The sequence below is a fragment of the Pristis pectinata genome, chromosome 16, assembly GCF_009764475.1.
Source record: "Pristis pectinata isolate sPriPec2 chromosome 16, sPriPec2.1.pri, whole genome shotgun sequence".
Lineage (NCBI taxonomy): Eukaryota > Metazoa > Chordata > Chondrichthyes > Rhinopristiformes > Pristidae > Pristis > Pristis pectinata.
The window spans coordinates 44,145,284-44,170,248 of record NC_067420.1 but is presented as its reverse complement, the minus strand read 5'-3'; the positions used below and the strand labels follow the sequence as shown (position 1 = coordinate 44,170,248).

General features: G+C 51.5%; 1 protein-coding gene across 1 annotated transcript in view; it reads right to left on the bottom strand.

Moving 5' to 3' along the window:
- LOC127579057 (DENN domain-containing protein 3-like) overlaps nucleotides 1-24,965 on the bottom strand; it is a 743,140-nt gene that overhangs the window by 211,977 nt on the left and 506,198 nt on the right. The window lies entirely within an intron of this gene.

The following is a 24,965-nucleotide window of genomic DNA, read 5'->3' as shown; positions in this document are numbered from 1 at the left end:
CTCCTGGATATCTGGTATTCAATATATGAACATCCCGACCCTTTCGATTAATTTCTACACTGTAACCTGCTCTCAGCAATCTCTTAGGCTCTACGTCTAAACCCTCTAGAACCCCTGGATTAGATTCCAGCCTGTAACTCGCTCTGTGTATCAGTTATTCTGTGTATGAATCCCCTGAACCCCAGGCTTAGATTCTGGCCTGTAACATTTCCTGAATATCTCTTATTTGCTATATAAGCATCTGATCCCCTGGGTTAGATTCCAGCCTGTAAGTTATTCCTGGGGATCTGTTATTTCATTTTAAAACCCCAGAACTGCGGGATTAGATTCCATCCTGTAACCCACTCCTGGGGTTCTATTCCATGTTTAAAGCCCCTGAACTGCCGGATTAGGTTCCACCCTGTAACCTACTCTCGAGGATCTGTTATTCCATATTTAAAGCCCCTGAACTGCCGGATTAGTTTCCGTCCTGTAACCCGCTCCTGGGGATCAGTCACAAAAATTGGCAAATGCATTTGCAGCCTTTTGTGTCCCTGGAGATCTGTTATTTTACATATAAACTCACTGAACTCCTGGACTAGATTCTAGCCTGTAACTTACTCCCGGGGATCTGTTATTCAGTGTAAAATTCACTTAATTCCTTCATTAACTTCCATTAGATCTTGACGAAGTCCATCAGCTTTTCAAATCTCTGTGACCCCCACCCCCTCTCCCCATTCTAAGGTACCTAGACCCCGAGTCTCTGAAGGCAGGTGTGCTCGGAGAACATTGCATGAATCTGCAGCATTAAACATTAATTGATGTAGTTAGTTTTAACAATGAGTATAATATCCTGCTAGGCATGTACACACATCCCAGTGCTATTTTGAAACAACTTACTGCATTTATAAAATTTAATAGTGAAATAACATGCATTGAGTGGCAAAACTAGAACTCTTTATTCCTGTTTCCTAACCCAAATCTTTTTACTCTGAGGGTTACCATTTACACAAGGTATTTATCGGAACTTTTACAATTTCTATACACAGAGGAGCCTTGTTCTACAAAGTGACGGTGTGGGGTGCTCAGTGGAGATGGTGGCAGAGATCTGCTTGCTGCAGAAGTGTTGGAAGCAGTTCTACGCATTGCTGCAAAGTCGGGAAACTGGTTGCATTCATGAGAAGGAGGGGAGGTAGGCTGCTGATGGAGGGGTGAACCGTACCCCTGGTGAGTGTCCCTGAGAGTGCTTAGCTGCTGTTTATCATCCAGGTCAACCTGGTCAGATGACGTTTGACTGTATGCGAGTTTGACCGCGTTTGTAAAGATTCCATGAATTATATATTATTAAATAAAGGGTATGCACTTACAAAGTGCATGCAAACTCTGCCTCATTGGTTGGGTCATGTTTACATCGCTGAGAGGGTGCCTGTTGTTGAATCGTTACTGCTGACCTGTACACTGACCGGTTCCTATCCAGGCCTGTTCCTTCGCTAATTCCAGAACTGGCAGCATTTATTGCCTCTGAGAAGGTGGGGCTGGAAGGAGCCGCCGCCTTGAACAGCTGCAGTCCATGTGGTGAAGGTGCTCCCTCAGTGCTGAGGGGGAGGGGGCTCCAGGATTTGGACCCAGAGGCGCTGAAAGACTAGCGATATCTCTGAGTTGGGATGGTGTGTGACTGGAGGGTGACCTGCAGTGTGTTCTCTAGCTGGAGCCGCTGTGCACTGCTGCTGGGGGAGGTGCCAGTCAAGCTCTGCCTGGATGGTGCCGAGCTTCTTGAAGGCTGTTGGATCTGCGCTCGTCCAGGTAAGTGGAGGGTGTTCCGTCACACCCCTGACTTGTGCCTTGTGGGTGGTGGAAAGGTCTTGGGGTGTCAGGAGGTGAGTCACTCACCACAGGATCCCCAGCCCCTGACCTGATCTTGGAGCCATGGTGTTTATGTGGTGGTCAAATTCAGTTTCTGGTCAGTGGTGACCGCCAGGATGTTGATGGTGGGGACTCGGCGATGATAATATTGAATGTCAAGGGTGGTTGGCCACATCTCTCTCGCTGGAGATGGTCATTGACTGGCACTTGTGACATGAATGTTACTTGCTGCTGATCAGCCTGTGCCTGAATGTTGTCCAAGCCTTGCTCCATCCGGGCACGGGCTGCTTCCTTTACTAAGGTGTGAATGGAATTAGACATGGTGAATCGTCAGTGAACGTCCCCACTGCTGACCTCATTTGGCTGGGATCTTTGAGTCCTCGTTGTCCACGGGAATGGTACCGGAGGATTGGAGGGTGGCGAATGTTGTCCCCTTATTCAAAAAAGGTAATAGGGATAGTCCAGGGGATTATAGACCAGTGAGCCTTACGTCTGTGGTGGGCAAGCTGTTGGAAAGGATTCTCAGAGATAGGATCTATGGGCATTTAGAGAATCATGGTCTGATCAGGGACAGCCAACATGGCTTTGTGAAGGGCAGATCATGTCTCACAAGCCTGATAGTATCCTTTGACCAGACAGACTGATGAGGGTAGTGCAGTCGATGTGGTCTACATGGATTTCAGTAAGGCATTTGATGAGGTTCCACATGGTAGGCTTCTTCAGAAGGTCTGCTTTTCATGATTTTTATTAATGACTTGGATGAGGGGGTAGAAGGGTGTGTTGGCAAGTTTGCAGATGACACAAAGGTTGGTGGTGTTGTGGATAGTGTAGAGTATTGTTGCAGATTGCAGAGGGATATTGATAGGATGCAGAGCTGGGCTGAGAAATGGCAGATGGAGTTCAATCCGGAGAAGTGAAGTGTTACACTTTGGAAGGACAAGCTCCAAGGCAGAGTACAAAGTTAATGGCAGGATTCTTGGTAGTGTGGAGGAGCAGAGGGATCGGGGGGTCCATATCCACAGATCCCTGAAAGTTGCCTCACAGGTGGATAGGGTAGTTAAGAAAGCTTATGGGGTGTTAGCTTTCATAAGTCGAGGGCTTGAGTTTAAGAGCCACGAGGTAATGATGCAGCTCAACAAAACTCTGGTTAGACCACACTTAGAGTACTGTGTCCAGTTCTGGTCGCCTCATTATAGGAAGGATGTGGAGGCGTTGGAAAGGGTGCAGAGGAGATCTATCAGGATGCTGCCTGGATTAGAGAGTATGGATTATGAGGAGAGACTAAAGGAGCTAGGGCTTTACTCTTTGGAGAGAAAGGAGGATGAGAGGAGACATGATAGGGGTGTACAAAATATTGGTATTGGTTTATTATTGTCACTTGTACCGAGGTACAGTGAAAAGTTTATCTTACAAACCGATCATACAGATCAATATAGATAGAGTGGTCTGCCAGCGCCTCTTTCCCAGGGCACCAATGCTCAATACAAGAGGGCATGGCTTTAAAGTAATGGGTGGGAAGTTCAAGGGAGATATCAGAGGAAGGTTTTTTACCCAGAGAGTGGTTGGGGCATGGAATGTGCTGCCTGGGGTGGTGGTGGAGGCAGGTACATTGGTCAAATTCAAGAGGTTTCTAGATAAGCATTTGGGGGAATTTAAAATAGAGGGGTATGTGGGAGGAAGGGGTGAGATAGTCTTAGGCGAAGTTTGAAGGTTGGCACAACATTGTGGGCCAAAGGGCCTGAATTGTGCTGTACTGCTCCATGTTCTATAAAAGATGGATGGTCATTGGCCGAGCAGCCAACTGTTGATTCTTTGCTTCCCATCAATCAAACTCAAAAAAAAAAGTCAAAGTTGAGTTTACTGCCATCTGCACAAGTCCATGTGTGCACAGGCACAATGAAAAACTTACCTGCAGTAGCATCACAAGTAAAACATACACAATTTGTACAAGAAATAACACAATTAGAACAAAAAAACACAAGGTGCAAAGTGATCATAGTGTTGCTGTACTGAGGCAGGGATTAGGGTTGTGTTGGTTGGTTCAAGAACCGACTGGTTGAAGGGAAGTCGCTGTTCCTGAACCTGGTGGTGTGGGGCTTCAGGCTTCTGTACCTCCTGCCCGATGGGACCTGTGAGAACACACTAGCAAACTTCTACAGATGGACTGTTGGTATGGCAGTCAATATCTGATCTATTCAATCCTTGCTGTGATCCTTGTATGCTGTATGTCTCTGTAATCTATGGCAGTGTCTCTCTAGCTCTCGTTTACCAACACACCTTTGGCATCAGCTTTGTCTTTCTAATTACCCACCCCTTTCCCTCTGCCTGTTTCTGCATTTCCACAAAGCTACAACATTTTGTGCAAAAGGAGTTTGTGGGTGAATGCCCAGGATGTCTCTGAGAGGTGGATTTGTTCAGCCCCACTCTCTGTACTGAAGTTTTGTCAGGCGTTGACCAGTTTCCTGGTTGATGCTGTGATCCCACCCCTCACGCTGACAGCCGACAACATCCAGATGTGAAATGAATGCCAGGTGACGATCTCAGTCATACAGCACCAGGATCAGCTGGTCTACAGCTGGATGCTCAGCAGATGTGGTTACAGGATCCAGGATATACAGCAGGAGGCAGGAGAGTGAGAAGCAGTACTGATGGAGGGGAGGTACTGAGGGGGGGTCGCACTGTGGGGGGGGCGGTGCTGAGGGGGGGGTCGCACTGTGGGGGGGGCGGTGCTGAGGGGGGGTCGCACTGTGGGAGGGGAGGTGCTGAGGGGGGGCCGCACTGTGGGAGGGGCGGTGCTGAGGGGGGGCCGCACTGTGGGAGGGGCGGTGCTGAGGGGGGGCCGCACTGTGGGAGGGGAGGTGCTGAGGGAGGGCCGCACTGTGGGAGGGGAGGTGCTGAGGGAGGGTCGCACTGTGGGAGGGGAGGTACTGAGGGGGGATCACACTGTGGGAGGGGAGGTGCTGAGGGAGGGTCACACTGTGGGAGGGGAGGTACTGAGGGAGGGTCACACTGAGGGAGGGCCGCACTGTGGGAGGGGCGGTGCTGAGGGGGGGCCGCACTGTGGGAGGGGAGGTGCTGAGGGAGGGCCGCACTGTGGGAGGGGAGGTGCTGAGGGAGGGCCGCACTGTGGGAGGGGAGGTGCTGAGGGAGGGCCGCACTGTGGGAGGGGAGGTGCTGAGGGGGGGGTCGCACTGTGGGAGGGGAGGTACTGAGGGGGGGTCGCACTGTGGGGGGGGCGGTGCTGACGGGGGGGTCGCACTGTGGGGGGGGCGGTGCTGAGGGGGGGGTCGCACTGTGGGAGGGGAGGTGCTGAGGGGGGGCCGCACTGTGGGAGGGGCGGTGCTGAGGGGGGGCCGCACTGTGGGAGGGGCGGTGCTGAGGGGGGGCCGCACTGTGGGAGGGGAGGTGCTGAGGGAGGGCCGCACTGTGGGAGGGGAGGTGCTGAGGGAGGGTCGCACTGTGGGAGGGGAGGTGCTGAGGGGGGGTCACACTGTGGGAGGGGAGGTGCTGAGGGAGGGTCACACTGTGGGAGGGGAGGTACTGAGGGAGGGTCACACTGAGGGAGGGCCGCACTGTGGGAGGGGCGGTGCTGAGGGGGGGCCGCACTGTGGGAGGGGAGGTGCTGAGGGAGGGCCGCACTGTGGGAGGGGAGGTGCTGAGGGAGGGCCGCACTGTGGGAGGGGAGGTGCTGAGGGAGGGCCGCACTGTGGGAGGGGAGGTGCTGAGGGGGGGGTCGCACTGTGGGAGGGGAGGTGCTGAGGGGGGGTCGCACTGTGGGGGGGCGGTGCTGACGGGGGGTCGCACTGTGGGGGGGGCGGTGCTGAGGGGGGGTCGCACTGTGGGAGGGGAGGTGCTGAGGGGGGGGCCGCACTGTGGGAGGGGCGGTGCTGAGGGGGGGCCGCACTGTGGGAGGGGCGGTGCTGAGGGGGGGCCGCACTGTGGGAGGGGAGGTGCTGAGGGAGGGCCGCACTGTGGGAGGGGAGGTGCTGAGGGAGGGTCGCACTGTGGGAGGGGAGGTACTGAGGGGGGGTCACACTGTGGGAGGGGAGGTGCTGAGGGAGGGTCACACTGTGGGAGGGGAGGTACTGAGGGAGGGTCACACTGAGGGAGGGCCGCACTGTGGGAGGGGCGGTGCTGAGGGGGGGCCGCACTGTGGGAGGGGAGGTGCTGAGGGAGGGCCGCACTGTGGGAGGGGAGGTGCTGAGGGAGGGCCGCACTGTGGGAGGGGAGGTGCTGAGGGAGGGCCGCACTGTGGGAGGGGAGGTGCTGAGGGGGGGGGTCGCACTGTGGGAGGGGAGGTGCTGAGGGGGGGTCGCACTGTGGGAGGGCGGTGCTGAGGGGGGGTCGCACTGTGGGAGGGGAGGTGCTGAGGGGGGGCCGCACTGTGGGAGGGGCGGTGCTGAGGGGGGGCCGCACTGTGGGAGGGGAGGTGCTGAGGGAGGGCCGCACTGTGGGAGGGGAGGTGCTGAGGGAGGGTCACACTGTGGGAGGGGAGGTACTGAGGGAGGGTCACACTGAGGGAGGGCCGCACTGTGGGAGGGGCGGTGCTGAGGGGGGGCCGCACTGTGGGAGGGGAGGTGCTGAGGGAGGGCCGCACTGTGGGAGGGGAGGTGCTGAGGGAGGGCCGCACTGTGGGAGGGGAGGTGCTGAGGGAGGGCCGCACTGTGGGAGGGGAGGTGCTGAGGGGGGGGTCGCACTGTGGGAGGGGAGGTACTGAGGGGGGGTCGCACTGTGGGGGGGGGCGGTGCTGACGGGGGGTCGCACTGTGGGGGGGGCGGTGCTGAGGGGGGGTCGCACTGTGGGAGGGGAGGTGCTGAGGGGGGGCCGCACTGTGGGAGGGGAGGTGCTGAGGGGGGGACGCACTGTGGGAGGGGAGGTGCTGAGGGGGGGCCGCACTGTGGGAGGGGCGGTGCTGAGGGGGGGGCCGCACTGTGGGAGGGGAGGTGCTGAGGGAGGGCCGCACTGTGGGAGGGGAGGTGCTGAGGGAGGGCCGCACTGTGGGAGGGGAGGTACTGAGGGGGGGTCACACTGTGGGCGGGGAGGTGCTGAGGGAGGGTCACACTGTGGGAGGGGAGGTGCTGAGGGAGGGTCACACTGAGGGAGGGCCGCACTGTGGGAGGGGCGGTGCTGAGGGGGGGCCGCACTGTGGGAGGGGAGGTGCTGAGGGAGGGCCGCACTGTGGGAGGGGAGGTGCTGAGGGAGGGCCGCACTGTGGGAGGGGAGGTGCTGAGGGAGGGCCGCACTGTGGGAGGGGAGGTGCTGAGGGGGGGGTCGCACTGTGGGAGGGGAGGTGCTGAGGGGGGGTCGCACTGTGGGAGGGGCGGTGCTGAGGGGGGGTCGCACTGTGGGAGGGGAGGTGCTGAGGGGGGGCCGCACTGTGGGAGGGGAGGTGCTGAGGGAGGGTCACACTGTGGGAGGGGAGGTACTGAGGGAGGGTCACACTGAGGGAGGGCCGCACTGTGGGAGGGGCGGTGCTGAGGGGGGGCCGCACTGTGGGAGGGGAGGTGCTGAGGGGGGGCCGCACGGTGGGAGGGGAGGTGCTGAGGGGGGGCCGCACGGTGGGAGGGGCGGTGCTGAGGGGGGGCCGCACTGTGGGAGGGGCGGTGCTGAGGGGGGGGTCGCACTGTGGGAGGGGCGGTGCTGAGGGGGGGCCGCACTGTGGGAGGGGAGGTGCTGAGGGGGGGCCGCACTGTGGGAGGGGCGGTGCTGAGGGGGGGCCGCACTGTGGGAGGGGCGGTGCTGAGGGGGGGGTCGCACTGTGGGAGGGGCGGTGCTGAGGGGGGGCCGCACTGTGGGAGGGGAGGTGCTGAGGGAGGGCCGCACTGTGGGAGGGGAGGTGCTGTGGGAGGGGAGGTGCTGAGGGAGGGCCGCACTGTGGGAGGGGAGGTGCTGAGGGGGGGGTCGCACTGTGGGAGGGGAGGTGCTGAGGGGGGGGTCGCACTGTGGGAGGGGAGGTGCTGAGGGGGGGGTCGCACTGGGAGGGGCGGTGCTGAGGGGGGGTCGCACTGTGGGAGGGGCGGTGCTGAGGGGGGGTCGCACTGTGGGAGGGGAGGTGCTGAGGGGGGGTCGCACTGTGGGAGGGGCGGTGCTGAGGGGGGGTCGCACTGTGGGAGGGGAGGTGCTGAGGGGGGGTCGCACTGTGGGAGGGGAGGTGCTGAGGGGGGGTCGCACTGTGGGAGGGGCGGTGCTGAGGGGGGGGTCGCACTGTGGGAGGGGAGGTGCTGAGGGGGGGTCGCACTGTGGGAGGGGAGGTGCTGAGGGGGGGTCGCACTGTGGGGGGGGCGGTGCTGAGGGGGGGTCGCACTGTGGGGGGGGCGGTGCTGAGGGGGGGTCGCACTGTGGGAGGGGCGGTGCTGAGGGGGGGCCGCACTGTGGGAGGGGAGGTGCTGAGGGAGGGCCGCACTGTGGGAGGGGAGGTACTGAGGGAGGGTCACACTGAGGGAGGGCCGCACTGTGGGAGGGGAGGTGCTGAGGGGGGGTCGCACTGGGAGGGGCAGTGCTGAGGGGGGGTCGCACTGTGGGAGGGGAGGTACTGAAGGGGGGGAGCCACACTGTGGGAGGGGTGGTACTGAAGGAGGGGGAGCCACACTGTGGGAGGGGTGGTACTGAAGGAGGGCCGGACCGTCAGAGGGCCAGAGCTTGGGAATGTTGCACTCGACCACAGCCCTGACTCCGACCACAAACGGCCCCCATAAGTGGTCCACAAGTCCGGATGAGTTGAGAGACACAGTGACGGTGCCTCTCACCCCATGAACGGGGTCCTGGCCAGCTGAGTGGGAGCTTCACGGATCGTTGTCACCGGCCGGCGTGGAAATGTGTCGCTGCTTTTTGGAAAATCCTTTCGCTTCACAAAGTTTGCGAGGTGTTTGGGCTGTCCTGGGCGCTTCAGAAAGTCTTTGAGCAAGTTCCCAGTGGGAAGAAGTTTACTGAACCCCCAGCAGATGGCAGTGGAGCCCAGCGCATTGCAGCCTGTTTCTAAAGTTCACCACTTTACAAAAAACTTCATGTTGTTTTCACAGTAAACATGATCAGCCCTATCCAGGATGCACTCCAGCCCCGGCACTGCCCATCAGTCCCAGGGGTCCAAGGAGCCGGTGGACGCTGCATGCTCCCTCTCCGGGATCCCCAGGCACGGATGTACCCTGGGAGAGGGGCAGGCAGTCGGTGCATGGGAGCTGCTCGTCCCTGGAACACGGAGTCCCACCATCAGCAGCATCTGGGGGGGACCATCCCTCGCTCCCCTCCGCCCTCGGCACATACAGTATTTCAGTGTGAGACACCCCGCACACAGTATTAGCTGTGAGGGAGAACACTGCAGGCTCCCTGGACACAGGGAGGTATATAGAAAGATAGGGGGGTGTCAGTGGGTCAGATGGCAGGGAGCTGGGATGGAGCGGTTCAGTCATGAGGAGAGGCTGGGGCTGTTCTCCCGGGAGCGGAGGTGGTGAAGCGGGAAGATGACTGAGGTGTATAAAATAGAGTGAACTGTGTGAAAGGTTTCCCTTACCAGAGGTGAATCAAACTGGAGGACACAGATTCAGGGTAAGGGGGAGGAGATTCAGAGGGGATGTGAGGGGGAACTTTCTCACCCAGAGAGTGGTGAGTCCCTGGAACACACTGCCGGAGAGGGTGGGGGAAGCAGAGTCACTGACAGCTTTTAAGAAGTGTCCAGACAGGCACTTGAACAGCCCAGGTATAGGAGATTACGGGCCAAGTGCTGGAAGGTGGGGTTAATGTGGGTGGGTGCCCACTGGTGGGTGTGGAAGTGGTTGAATGGTCTGTCTCCACGCCCACTGTTTGACCCACATTACAGCAGATTGAGGAGGACACAACGGCCCCAGGAACTCACCGAAATTTATTAATGACTTAGTTGAGGGGGTGGAAGGGTGGGTTAGCAAGTTTGCAGATGACACAAAGATCGGCGGTGTTGTGGATAGTGTGGAGGGCTGTCGAAGCTTACAGAGGGATATTGATAGGATGCAGAGCTGGGCTGACAAGTGGCAGATGGAGTTCAATCCAGAGAAGTGTGAGGTGGTACACTTTGGAAGGACAAACTCCAAGGCGGAGTACAAGGTAAATGGCAGGATTCTGGGGAGTGTGGAGGAGCAGAGGGATCTGGGGGTTCATATCCACAGATCACTGAAAGTTGCCACACAGGTGGATAGGGTGGTTAAGAAAGATTATGGGGTGTTATCTTTCATAAGTCGTGGGATCGAGTTTAAGAGCCGTGCGGTAATGATGCAGCTTTACAAAACTCTGGTTCGACCACACTTGGAGTACTGTGTCCAGTTCTGGTCACCTCGTTACAGGAAGGATGTGGAGGCATTGGAAAGGGTGCAGAGGAGATTTACCAGGATTCTGCCTGGATTAGAGAGTATGGATTATGAGGAGAGCTCGGGCTTTACTCATTGGAGAGGAGGAGGATGAGGGGAGACATGATAGAAGTGTACAAAATATTAAGAGGAATAGATAGAGTGGACAGCCAGCGCCTCTTTCCCAGGGCACCAATGCTCTAGTTAGGGCATTGGCTTTAAGGTAATGGGTGGGAAGTTCAAGGGAGATATCAGAGGGAGGTTTTTCACCCAGAGAGTGGTTGGTGCATGGAATGTGCTGCCTGGGGTGGTGGTGGAGGCTGATACATTGGTCAAGTTCAAGAGATTGTTAGATAAGCATATGGAGGAATTTAAGACAGAGGGATATGTGGGAGGAAGGGATTAGATAGTCTTAGGCGAGGTTTAAAGGTCGGCACAACATGGTGGGCCGAAGGGCCTGTATTGTGCTGTATTGTTCTACGGTTCTAATACAGGGGTATAATGCCTTGTGGCTTCCTGGTGGCTGGAACCACAGTGGTCTTCACAGAGCTCACCCCTGCAGAGTTACATCCAATGTACTGAGGCAGATCATTCGGCCCAAACAGTCCATGCTGGTCTTTATCCTCCACTTAAGCCTCAATTGCCCTGCCCATGACCACAAAAAACTGCAGAGAGTTGTGGATACAGCCCAGCGCATCATGGAAACCAGCCTCCCCTCCCTGGACTCTATCTATACTTCCCGCTGCCTCGGTAAAGCAGCCAACGTAATCAAAGACCCCACCCACCCCGGACATTCTCTCTTCTCCCCCCTCCCATCGAGCAGAAGATACAAAAGCCTGAAAGCACGTCCCACCAGGCTCAAGGACAGCTTCTATCCCGTGGTTATAAGACTATTGAATGGTCTCCTAGTACGATAAGATGGACTCTTGACCTCATAATCTACCTCATCATGGCCTTGCACCTTATTGTCTGCCTGCACTGCACTTTCTCTGTAGCTGTAACACTTTACTCTGCATTCTGTTACTGTTTTACCCTGTACTACCTCAATGTACTGTGTGATGAATTGATCTGTATGAACGGTATGTAAGACAAGTTTTTCACTGTACCTCGGTACAAGTGACAATAATAAACCAATTTGCCAATCTATCTGTGTAGCCTCTCTCCCCTCCCCCAGCTGCTTGTCCATCCTCCCCTTAATTGCATCGATATAATTTGCCAAACCACCCCCTGTGGGAGCAAAATCCTGGTTGAAATCCTGGATGGTCATCAAGTGGGAAAGGGCCTGTGATTCTGTGGCACTTTGCATGATCTCAGCACACCTCAAAGCACGTCAGAGCCAGTCAGGTCAGACACCGCAGTGCTGCCAGGATAGGTGCGGCAGCCTTCCACAGACAGATGTGTGACAGCTGTTGACTGACGGATAATGAATGGTCAGGGCCACCCAATCCCGGCACTCGGAGAAAGATAATCAGCAGGACAAATCACACGGGGCGCGTCCAAGGACAGCTTCTATCCCGCTGTTATCGCACCCTTGAATGGACCCCTCACGCAATAAAAGGTGGACTCTTGATCTCCCAATCTGCCTCATTGCGTCCCTGGCACCTTACTGTCTGCCTGCAGTGCACTTTCTCTGTAACCGTAACACTTTATTCTGCATTCTGTTTTCCTTCTGTACCACCTCGATGTATTTACATACAGAGTGATCTGTCTGGATGGCACGCAAGCCAAAGCTTTTCACTGTACCTCAGTGCCTGTGACAGTAATAAACCAATTACTAATATTGATACCAATGGACGAGCAAGCCTCATGAATAATTCAGTGGCAGGGGAGTTAAGCTGTGAGGAGCAGAGTAACCTCTCTATCGATGGGATCTATATGTAGGCTGCCTGCCGGTTAAAATACCTTTGCTTCCATCATTAAGCACAGAATCCCACAACACAGAAGGTGGTTATTCAGCCCTTCATGCCCCTGCCAGCTCTTTGAACAATTCTCCAATCATTGCCATTTCCACTGCCACACCCGATGACCCTGCAAGATTCCCCCTTTGATTCCGGTTTCCTCTCAACTGGTCATGTTGCATCTGTGTGTTAGAAAGGGACAAGGGTAATTGTGAGGGATTTTAATCTACCTACAGGCTGGAAAAAGCAGATGGACAAAGGTAGTTCCAGAAGGGGAGTCCTGAATGTTTTTGGGATGGTTTCTCAGCACATCACAGAGGCAATCAGGGAGCGACCTTCACAAGACCAGGTGTTGTGCAGTGAGATGGGGTTAATTAATTAACGGGATAGCCACACCTATAACATGATTGAATTCCACGGTCAGTGAAGAGACAGAAAAATGAGTCTACGATGAGCATTTTAAACAAAGCGGTCAATAACAGGCAAGAAAGCAGAGGTGGCAATTGAGTTAAGGGATGGGAAAATAAGACACCAGGACATTTATGGGCATCCGTCCCAGGAATGCAACATTTCAAAGAGAAGGACAAATTGCAAGAAGATATGGCACCATCAGCGGTTGGCTATGAGTGTTAAAGAGGAGATAAAGAAAGAGCACAGAATTGTGTAAAGACGGGCAGAAGGTCAGCAGTTTGGACAGAATATAACACACAGAAAATAATGACTGAAAGATCAATAAGGAAGGAAATACTGATCTACACCCCATCCACCACCCTCCGCCACCAACATCCAGTGACGGCAGCATGTACGATCTATAAAATGTCCTGCAGTTACTGACCCAGGCTACTCTGACAGCACCTCCCAAACCAACAGTCTCTACCACCAAGGGCAGTAGGTGCAGAGGAACACCCTATATCTCACTGTTCCTTCACCGTCACTGGGTCTAAATCCTGCAACTCCCTCCTCAGCAGCCCTGTGGGAGCTCCTTCACCAGAGGGACTGCAGGTTCATTGAGGTGGTTCACCACCATCTTCTGAAGGGCAATAAGGGATGAGCAATGAATGCTGACCTCGAGGGTAATGGCCGGATTCAGAATATGGATTGTAAGAAACATACAAGTATGACATAAATCTACTTAGAAATGTAAAAACAGAGAGGTAGCATATCTGTAAATATTTAAAAAAGAAAACAGTTCATGAAATGAGTTGGGAGTGAGTCTAGGGTGATGAATTAAACAGATATTTTGCATCAGTCTACACTATAGAGGATTCATGGAACATCTCAGAAATAGTCATAAATTAGGAATTGGGAGGGAGGGAGGAACAAGACAATTACAGTCACCAGGGCAGCGGGAGTGAGCAAACGGCAGGCACTGTGGCTGACGAGTCCTTGGGTCCTGGTGGACCATCCCAGGGTGTCTCAACAGAGGCTGGTGGGAAAGTGCGGCATTGGTTTTAGTTTTTCAAAGTTCCTGAGATTTGGGAGATGGATATTAGATATTTATTATTTACGTACATCGAAACACACTGTGAAATGCATCTTTTTGCGTTACTGGGAATGTTCTGGGGGCAGCCTGCAAGTATCGCCACTCTTCCAGTGCCAACATAGCATTCCAACAGCTCCTAACCTGTACGTCTTTGGAAAAATAGCAAATGTAATCTCTTATTCAAAATAGAGACAGAGAGCAGGAAAATACAGGGACATGGTTTAACAGGTGTCCTAGGGAAAATGTTAGAAGCTATCATTAAAGATATTGGAGTAGGGCATTTAGAAACTTCAACGCAACCTGGCAGAATCAGCAGGGTTCTGTGAAAGGGCGTCACGTTTGACCAATTTATTGGTGTCCTTTGTGACATGTGCAGTGGACAAAGGGGAACCTGTGGATGGAATGTACGGAGAATCCCAGAAATCATTTGATAAGGAACCGCATCAGAGGTAACAATTTTCTGTGGATAAAAGATTGGTAGCTAACAGCGAACAGATCTGGCATAAATGGGTGTTTACTGGCAAAGTGATGTGCCTCAGGGATTGACGCTGGGGCCTCAGCTTCTTACAGTTGATATAAATGGATGAAGGAAGGGTTGGTAAATTCGCTGAAGACACAGAGAAAAGTAGGACAGTGAGTCACGATGAGGACACAAGGAGATTACAGAGGGATAGAGATAGGTTCAGTGAGTGGGCAATGATCTGACAGATGGAGTATAATGTGGGAAAATGTAAAATTGTCCATGTTAGCAGGAAACATACAAAGAAAGCAACTTATCAGCATGGTGAGAGGCTGCAGGGCTGGGAGATGCAGAGGGACCTGGGTGTCTCATGCGTGATTCACAAAAGTGAGTGTGCAGGGACAACAAGTAATTCGGAAAGTTGACAGAATGGTATTGTTTATTGCTGGGGAATTGGATGCAGAACTAGGGAAGTTCTGCTCCAGTTTTGAAGGGATTGGTGAGACCACGTCTGCAATCGGTGTCCTTATTGAAGGAAGGATGTTCATGTGTGGGAAACAGCTCAGAGAAGGGTTACCAGACTGATACCTGGAATGGGTGGGTTGTCATCTGAGGACAGGCTGGGCAGGGTGTTTCATGCAGGATTATACTCCATCTGTCAGATCTTTGCCCACTCATTGAACCTATCTATATCCCTCTGCTTGTATCTGCTGGAGTTTAGCAGAATGAGAGGTGACTTGTTTGAAACTTGACAGGGTGGGTGTGGAGAGGATGCTTCCTCTTGTAGGAGAATCAAGAACTAGAGGACACTGTTTAAAAATAAGAGATCATCTACCTACGACAGAGATGGGGTGAAACTTTTCTCTCTTGGTCATGGGTCTTTGGATCTCTCTTCCTCTAAGTGCAGTAGAATGAATGAATATTTTTAAGGCAGAGGGAGATATATTCTTCATGAGCAAGGGGGTGAAAGGTTGCCAGGGGGTAGACAGGAATGCAGGGTTGAGTTTGTAATCAGATCGGCCACGACCTTTATGAACAATAGCACAGGCTCATGGGGCAGAATGACCTCCTCCTGTTCCTGGTTCCTACATCCGTGCGGTCCCACCATCCCATCAGGCAGCGAGTTCCAGCTCACAACCCCTGCTCATTACCCCTCTGGTTCCTTGCCCGTGCCCCCTGGTCACTGACTCTGCAGCTGGTAGAAATAACACCTCTTGTCTTCATCCAAACCACTCACGGCTCTGGACACCCGAAGGCTCCTGAGCCTTTGTTGCTCAGAGGAACCAGCACAGAGCTGCAATCCCTTTGGTCCATTCCAATAAATGTCCCGGCCTCACTGACCTCCTGACACCTTCCTAAAGTGCATCTAGAACTCCATCGATGATACCGGCCCCTGGAACACTTGCTGTGCCGTAAACTTCAGCGCTGTGGACGCAGAGTGAGATCGGACTCAAGGTCCCAAGGAGCAGGGACCTCAACTGCAAAATTAGACTGGAAAATCTGGGAGTGCTGTCCTTGGAGCAAGGAAGGATGAGAGGAGATTTGATAGACATGGGCAAGGTCACAATGGCTTAGACGGGAAATGGTCCGTCCAGTGGGTGGTTCAAGGACCAGGGGCATGGGTTTAACATCCTAGGCCCAAGGTACAGGGGGCAATGCGGAAAACCTTTCTCTGCCACCATCTGGAACTGACTGGCTTCAAGGTCGATGAAGACAGAATCTCTCGGGTACGTCGGGAGGGAATTGAGGGAAAAGGCTTTGGAGGGCAGAGGACTGATGGGATAGGTCAATTAGAAGCCGGTAAAGACCTGATGGAGGAATGGCCTCCTTCTGCGTGATAGAGAGATCCAGCACGGAAACAGGCCCTTCGGCCCACTGAGTCTGCGCCGACCATCAACCACCCCTTTACACTGATCCTACACCCACCCCATTTTATTCTCCCCACATTCTTTCCTCTGCCCAAGATTCTACCTCTCACCTACACACCAAAGGCAATGCACAGCAACCAATTAACCTACCAGTCCCTCTTTGGGGTGTGGGAGGAAACCAGAGCACCCGGGGGAAACCCGCCCGGTCACAGGGTTACGTGCAAACTCCACACAGGCAGCGCCAGAAGTCGGGATTGAACCTGGGTCTCTGGAGCGGTGAGATAGTGTGACACTGTGCAACGTTTCTATCATTCTAGGCTCCACTGGGACCAAACCGTGGAATAGTGAAGGGTTGGTGCAACTTTCCTGCTGTAATACCATGTGATTCTGTTCCTGAGGTCAGGGAGCTGACAGCAGAGGGAAGCCTGTCTCTCTGTCACAGTGACACATCGACGGCTGCAGCTTTCAGTGGCAATATTCCCACAAAGCAAATGTGTTTTTAAAGGATATGAACAGCCCTGCTGTGACTGGCATAGATAACTTAATATTTAATTCCTTGGCCAGAAAGTTGGCACTGGCTTCTCCCTTGGAGTTGGAGTCTAGCTGCGTCTCCATGCTGCACGCTGCCTCTTGCTGATTCTGCCATCTGTGGAACTTCCTTCCAATGTTTTGCAGCTGTTCTCAATTCTATCAGGCATTGGAAGTGATCATGGAGATGTTAGACTGTTCCAATAATGAGACACCATTACATCCACACACATTAGAATGGACATTCAGTTTAGAACCAGGCCATTTGGCCATTTGGTCCATGCTGGTGTTTCTGCTCCACTCCAACCTCCCTCTCATCTTTTCTCATCTGGACCTATCACTGTGACCCTCTATTCCCTTATCCAGCCTGCCCTTTACTGCATCAATATTATATCCACCTCAACCCCTCCTTGTGGGAACAGGTTCCATGTTCTCCCCACTCCTTGTGTAAAGAGGTTTCTCCTAAATTCCCGGTTGGATTTCTTCCCAATTCTCTTGTATTGACTGCCTCCCTCAGTGGAAACCTCTGATCTGCATCCACTCCAACTAAACCTCCATCATCAGGTCCATCAGGCAGAAGGTACAGGAGCCTGAGGACACGTACCACCAGGCTCAGGGACAGCTTCTATCCCAAGGTGATAAGACTATTGAACGGTTCCCTTATACGATGAGATGGACTCTGACCTCACGATCTACCTTGTTGTGACCTTGCACATTATTGTCCACCTGCACTGCACTTTCTCTGTAGCTGTGACACTTTACTCTGTACTGTTATTGTTTTTACCTGTACTACCTCAATGCACTCTGTACTAACTCAATGTAACTGCACTGTGTAATGAATTGACCTGTACGATAGGTTTGCAGGACAGGTTTTTCACTGTACCTTGGTACAAGTGACAATAATAAACCAATACCAATGACAGTGTGTGAAACTTCAAACAAACAAAACTTGGTGCCTTTAATTTTAACAAAGATTTTAGTCAGTTCTGCAGAAAGAAATCTATATGAATATGAACTCAACTTTAGTTACATCCTATCGTTCCCTTATACGATGAGATGGACTCTTGACCTCACAATTTACCTTGTTGTGACCTTGCACTTTATTGTCTGCCTGCACTGCACTTCCCTGTAGCTGTGACACTTTACTCTGTATTCTGTTATTGTTTTTACCCTGTACTACCTCAATGCACTGTGTAATGAATTGACCTGTATGATCGGTATGCAAGACAAGTTTTTCACTGTACCTCGGTACAAGCGACAATAATAAATCAATACCAATACCCCTCAGCCCTCTGCTCAAGAAGAAAGAGCCACTCCAGTCACCCTTTGCTGATGTGTACACCCTCGCACTTCTGCTCTCATCCTTGTAAACCTTCCCTGCTCCCTCCTCAGAACCTCTACAACCTTCCAATGAAACAATGACCAGTGTACATGGTTTCAGCGAGATTTGATGCAGGTTTAGTATAACTACCATTTTCTGCCTTGATAAATGAAGCCAGTGCTGTAGTTTGCTCTTGGATTGTTTTGCTGACATCAGGCCTAACTTTCTGTACCTGAACTATTTGTCCTTGAAACTGCCGAAGCTCCTCAATCTCCCCAGTAACGTCACCTCCCTGTTGTCCGCACCAAACTACAGGATCTGTCTTGAACTTCATTCTCCCAGTCTGCCACTGTATGTTAACTTCCCCCACGACCACCTACCGACCATCCCTCCAACTTGGTATCCGCAAATGTAGCAATTTCAGAGTCTACACTGTTGATGCAAATTCTTGACTCCGGTCAACAAGCCATGGGCTTGAGTGCCCTGGAGTTCCCAGTCTAGCCTGGTGCACGGTGCAGGAGTCAGGGGTTGCTGTAGTGGGAATTCAATAGAATACTAAACTGATGCCTCAGCAATTGAAACAACTCAATAAAGTCTGGTAAAAAACACTCTTGGTTCCAGTAACCGTGAAGCTGTGAGATTGTTGTTAACTCCCAGGTGGTTCATTCTTGTACTTCAGGGAAGAAACCCTTCATGTGTATCTGGTCTCCCGACCATCCCCACATCCCTCCTGAGATGGTACAAATGCTCTTGTCAGCACCATGTCTTAGAGCCAGAGACAGCCCAGGAACAGGCCCTTCGGCCCACTGCCTCAGCACTGACCACAAACCACCCTCTACACTGATCCCACATCAATCCCATTCTCCCCCCCCCCAGTTTCTACCCCTCACCCACACACTGGGGGCAATTTACAGCGGCCGATTCACCTCCCGATCTACACGCCCTTGGGATGTGGGAGAAGGCGGAGCCCCCGGGGGAAACCCACAGGGAGAACGTGCGGATCCCACACGGGATCGAACCCGGGCTGCGGACACTACCTGCTGGGAGGCAGGAGGAGGATCACACTCCCCGCAGCCTGCAGTCCCCGCCTCGCTCGCTGTGTTTCATCAGGGGACCGGGGGGGGGGGGGGTGTTCTGTCTGTGAGATGTGCCCATTGCACAGCCCTGAGGGGTCAGCAGCGGCCTCTGCTCCACACTGGAAACCATTCACGAACTGCTCCTGCCTCCGACGATAATACATGACATAATATTGTTGCCGATTAAACCAAATTAAATGCAGCACACCACAAATCACACCAATCACTTCACCCATTGACTCTTCTGTATTGATCACGATTAGGTCTAACGACTCAAAGGTTCACTCAGTGGCACCAGAACAGACCCCTTGGGTTACACACCACTTTCACAGCCTCCCAAACACATGAAGTTGTTCAGACATCACCCGCTGTGGCTGAACCTGGGCGGGGTTTGACGTGGCGAGTTCCCCTCCGGCCAGAGACCCGGGGTCTTCTGCAGCTGGTGGTCTCCGGAGTTACCGGCGCTGATGGTCGCATGAGGCAGCTTTCTGTACTTCTCTGTGTAAACTTTTCAGACGTTGCTTTGATTTCATCGCCTGTTATCTGCCTAAAGTCGACTCCTTTCCCACAAATTACTTGTTGTTTGAAACTTTCAAACTCCTGCTGTTCTCGGCGCCACCTGCTCGCGGTTATCAGAGGCTGGTACAGCACCGTCCCTGGTCCCCACACAGCATCGCAGCCTTGTCCGTGTCTCTCGGCATCAGAGGTAGTGGCAGTGGAAAACACGGCTCTCTAACGTTGTCTCAGGTGGAAAATGAGTGCAGCTACGTTCCCACACCGACACTGACCAAACGTTCAAATGTCAGCGTGACTCCACTTTATATCGGCCGGGAGCTTCACACCGACCGAGTCTCCTCTGGTGTTTTCAATCCTTTCAGTTAAGCCTTTCTTCTCCGCTCGACTGTCTGCAACATAGTGTGTACAATATAATGCAACGTAGTGCACTATAATCGTACTGTATAACACAATAGAATATCTCAGTTTATAATATATAAGTTGCCCTGTATTTCACTGTGCTTTGATGTAGATGGTCACTAGTTAATAAATATCTATATTTTTTCCAGCCATCCCACCTTCCATAATAAAACATTACTGCCTCTTATTTTATGTAACAACACTTTAACTGGTACCTTGTCAAATTACCTTTGAGAATCCTGATATACAACATCCACTATTCCTCCCCTTATTACCCGCTAGTTTCATTCTCCAAAAGTCTTATTAAATTTGACAAGCATGATTTTTTCCATCACCATCCTGCGCTGATTCTGTCTAATCAGATTATGTTTGTGATGCTCCTTTATTGCATTGTAATAATGGATTAATGAATTCTTCCAGAGACTGAGACAGAGCATTAGAGATGTGTGTGCAGATGGCTTCCTCTGAGAGAGTAGGTGAGCTAAGGTACGCTAATGTGGCTTGGTGTCAAGTTTGATTCATGTGAGGAGCTTCAGGAAGGAGAGGGTAGCTCAGGAAAAGGTACATCCACTCAAGAACAATGGAGGGAATTTATGTCTGGAAGCAGAGGAAGTGTCAAAGTCCGTAAATGAGTACTTCACGTTGGTCTACACCCAGGAGAAGGATATGGGTGATGGTGAGATTGGGAGGGGAGTGGTGATATTCTGGGGCATGTCAGTATTACGAAGGGCGAGGTGTTAGGTGTCTTGAAAAACATTAAGGTCGATAAGTCCCCTTGGGTCTGATAGGATCTATCTGAGGACTGAGGGAAGGAGGGGAGGAGATGGCTGGGGCCTTCACAGAGATCTTCAGTCCCCTCTTCAGTGATGGGTGGGGTGCCATAGGACTGGAGAACAGCTGATGTTGTTCCTTAGTTTAGGAAGGGCAACAGGGACAAATCAGGAAATTATAGACGAGCCTGATATCAGTGGTGGGGAAATTGTTGGGGAAGGTGCTCAAGGATAGGATTTACTTGTATTTGGAAAAGCATGGACCTATTAGGTGCAGTCAGTATGGGTTTGTGCTGGGGAAGTCATGTCTCCCAAACCTGATTAATTTTTTTCTGAGGAAGTGGTGAAGATGATTGACAGGGGAGGGCAGTGGATGGTGTCTGCGGGGACTTCAGTGAAGCATTTGCCCAGGTGCCTCATGGTTGGCTGGTCCAGAAGATTAAGTGAATAGGATCCACAGTGAGCTGGACACAAAATTAGCTTGGTCATGGTATACAGAGGGTTGCAGTGGAGGGGGGTTTCACTGACTAGAGGTCTGTGACAGTGGCATCCCACAAGAATCAGTGCTGAGACCTCTATTGTTTATGACATATTGAATTGAATTGGTTTTATTGTCACATGTACTGAGGTACAGTGAAATACTTGGTTTTGCATGCCATCCATACAGATCATTTCAAAACATAAGCACATTGAGGTAGTACAAGGGAAAACAATAACAGAATGCAGAATAAAGTGTTACAGTTACAGAGAAAGTGCAGTGCAGGCAGACTATGAGGTGCAAGGGCCATGATGAGGCAGATTTTGAGGTCAAGAGTTTATCTTTAACGTACAAGAGGTCTGTTCAATAGTCTGATAACAGTGGGATAGAAGCTGTCCTTGAGCCTGGTGGTGTGTGTCCTCAAGCTTTAGTACCTTTTGCCCGATGGGAGGGGGAGAGGAGAGAATTCCCGGCGTGGGGGAGAAGGCTGGTTTCCACAATGTGCTGAGCTGTGTCCAAACTCTCTGCAGTTTCTTGCGGTCCTGGGCAGAGCAGTTGCCGTCCCAAGCCGGGATGTATCTGGATAGGATGCTTCCTCTGGGACAGCTGTGAGATATATAAATGAACTGGATGAAAATGCAGGTGGTCTGATCAGTATTTTACAGCTGAAATAAACATTGGTGGAGCTGTGAACAGTGAGGATAGTTGTCAGTGGATCCAGTAGGACTCAGATCAGATGGAAATGTGGTGGAGAAGTGGCAGATGCAGTTTAATTTGGACAAGTGTGAGGTGTTGCCTTTTGGGATGTCAAATGCAAGGGGAAAGGGTACAGTAGAGGGCAGGGCCCCTAGGAACACTGAAAAAGCTTGAAAACACGTACCACCAGGCTCAAGGACAGCTGCTATCCCACTGTTATCAGACTGTTGAACGGACCTCTCATATGCTAAAGATGAATTCTTGACCTCACAATATACCTCGTCATGGCCCTTGCACCTTACTGTCTGCCTGCACTGTGCTTTCTCTGTACAGTAACACCATATTGTGCATTCTGTTTTCTTTATAATACCTCAGTGTAATTATGTATGGAATGATCTGTCTGGAAGCCACACAAACAAAAGCTTTTCACTGAATCTCGGTACATGTGACAATAATAAACCAATTCTAATATCGATTCCAATTCCAGACAGATGGCGTCTGTTGAGGGGGAATGGTCAACGTTTCAGACTGACCTCTCCTCAGAAACTAAACCCTAGCCCCAGCACATTATCGCCCGGAGATTTGTTTGGTCAGCACACTACGTCTGCCATCTGACTGTTCAGGGAAGGAACTTTGATCTTCTGACTGTCCTTGGGCTGCTGTTATAAATAGTGGCAAACAAAGAGATCCAAACCAATAAGAGAATCGTTCTGACAGGAGCAGACAGTTAACATCACAGTGAAATCAAAACGGTCTTCATGAATAAGACCTTGAATCAGTCACACCATAGCTGAAAGTTCTCTCACCATTGATGAGAATGAATGTTAGTGAACCGTGCCTCACTGGCTCAAACACCGCTGGTTAATAGTTCAGCTTAGAATGAAGAAACTTGCTCTCTGTAAACCATGGAACAAGGGAAGTAAAGGGGTGGACATGGCACTCTCTGTGACCATGTAATGACCTATTGGATGGTGTCACTGAGCAAGTAACCAGGAAAAGCCTCGATGAACGCAGGCAGGTGTACCACATGCCCTCTTTACCACCCTATCAATGTGCGGCCACTTTCAGGGAGCTATGGACTTGGACCCCAAGATCCCTCTGTACATCAACGCTGTTAGGGGTCCCGCCATTAACAATATACTGTCTCTTTACGATTGATCTTCACAAAATGCAACACCTCACTTTTGTCCAGATTAAACTCCATCTGCCATTTGTCTGCCCACATCAGCAACTGATCTATATCCTGCTGTATCCTTTGGCAATCTTCTACACTATCCACAACACCACCAATCTTTGTGTCATCAGCAAACTTACCAACCCACCTATCCATGTTTTCATCCAGGTCATTTCTATACATCACAAACAGCAGAGGTCCCAGTACGGATCCCTGCGGAACACCATTAGTCATGGGCCCCCAGCCGGAATAAGTCCCATCAACTACTACCCTCAGTTGACTGTATGTATTCACTGGAAAGACAAGGAGGAAGCCTTGCAATTCTACAACAACTTTCATGTCCTTTTCACAACATCCCAAAGAGCCTGACAGCCAATTTGTTCCCAAACCTCCAACCTGCAGGGCAGGGATTATCTCCTCCTTCTTAGCTGGTCCCTCAGGATTGAGGATGATCTGGGTCCACTCTAGTTTGGTGGCTTCTGAGGCGCTAATGAGACCCATGTGGGACCACAGGCTGGGGCAGTGGGTGTCTGATGGATCAGCCCGATCTTTCATGGATTGTTGGATTAGGAGACCCAGAGCAAAAGTGGGGGCTGGAGTGGAGACTGGTGTCACTCAGTACTTAAACATGATGAGGGGTTCAGCCTCCACCACACCAACAGGCAGTGAGTTCCACACCCTCCACATCCTCTGGGAGCAAATATTTCTCCTTAACTCCCCTCTACTCCTTTTAACAATTACCTTAAAACTGCTCTCTCTCTTATTGTCCTCTCTGCTAAAGAAAATAGATCCTTCTGTGATACCCTCATTGATTTCCATTAATTTTCCTCTCAGCTACTCTGTTCCAAAGAACCCGACGCCGACGATAATTCTCCAGCTCTGGCCAGTATGTTGTGAATCTCCTCTGCTACCTCTCAATGGGACCACCTCCTTCCTGACCAAATGTGTGCACAGTATTCCAGCTGTGGCCGAGTGTTTTGCACAGCCCTGACCTGACCTTCCTTCTTTTGTATTCTGTGCCTCAGTCGATAAAAACGCTTCCGCAACTATCTCAAAGTCAAAGTCGGGTTCATTGTCAGATGCACCAGTCCATGTACGCACAGGGGCAATAAAAAACTTATTTGCAGCAGCATCACAGGCACACAGCATCAGATAAGCAGCATTCACAAGAAAAACATAAATTAAACATAAATTTTACAGTTTTTACAAGAAAGAACACAATTAAAACAAAAATAACTAAGTCTATTGTAGTGCAAAGTGATCAAAGTGGTCCCAGTGTTGCTGTGCTGAGGTATGGTTGAAGGGAAATAGCTGTTCTTGGACATCTACCTGTTCTGCTAGCTTTGGGGATCTGTGGACATGCCCACTGAGATCCCTCTAGTCCTCGAAACTGCCCGATGTCCCATCAATCTTACTGTATTCCCTTGCCCTGTATTCTCAGCCTCAATGCATCACACTTCTCCGGACTGAATTCCCCTGCGGAACGTAGACCACAGATGGGAGTGTGACACACTGACCGTTAGTGGGTCTGTGGAATGATGGACTGACCTCAATCGGCTAAACCGCTTCCTCTCGTTGCTGGGTTCTTAAACCAACAGCTGATCGATTTGGATCTTACTTTGTAGATGTGTTTTAATATCTTTCTTATTTTCCGTTTCAGCTTATTGATTTCATTCTCCAGTATTCAATTCTCCTGTATTGGATTTTTTATCCTCTTTCTGTCTCCTGAATATCATTTTGTAATCTCTTTCGTTCTCTACCAGGCTGTCTAACACCTAGGGAATTTATTTTCTTATAACACAGTACTTATTTTTGACTTCCACTGACTTTGCTCTACATGTTTTGAATTATTTTCTTGTAAAATAGAACTCTGCAGGATTTTACCCCATTATTTTCTGATTTTGAAAGTCAACAATAGTGAGGCAGACTCAGTGTATTATTTTTTGATAAATGTATCCCCATTTTGCACTTCGGTTTATTGGTGAGATCTGCAGTTTCTTCCCATTGTTGCCAGAACATTATCAACATATTCCAATATCTCGAGGATTTATTCTATATTACTGTGACCCTGTTAAAATTGAATATATTAATTCAGATAAATGCAAGGCATTGCACTTCGGTAAGACAAACCAGGACAGATTAAA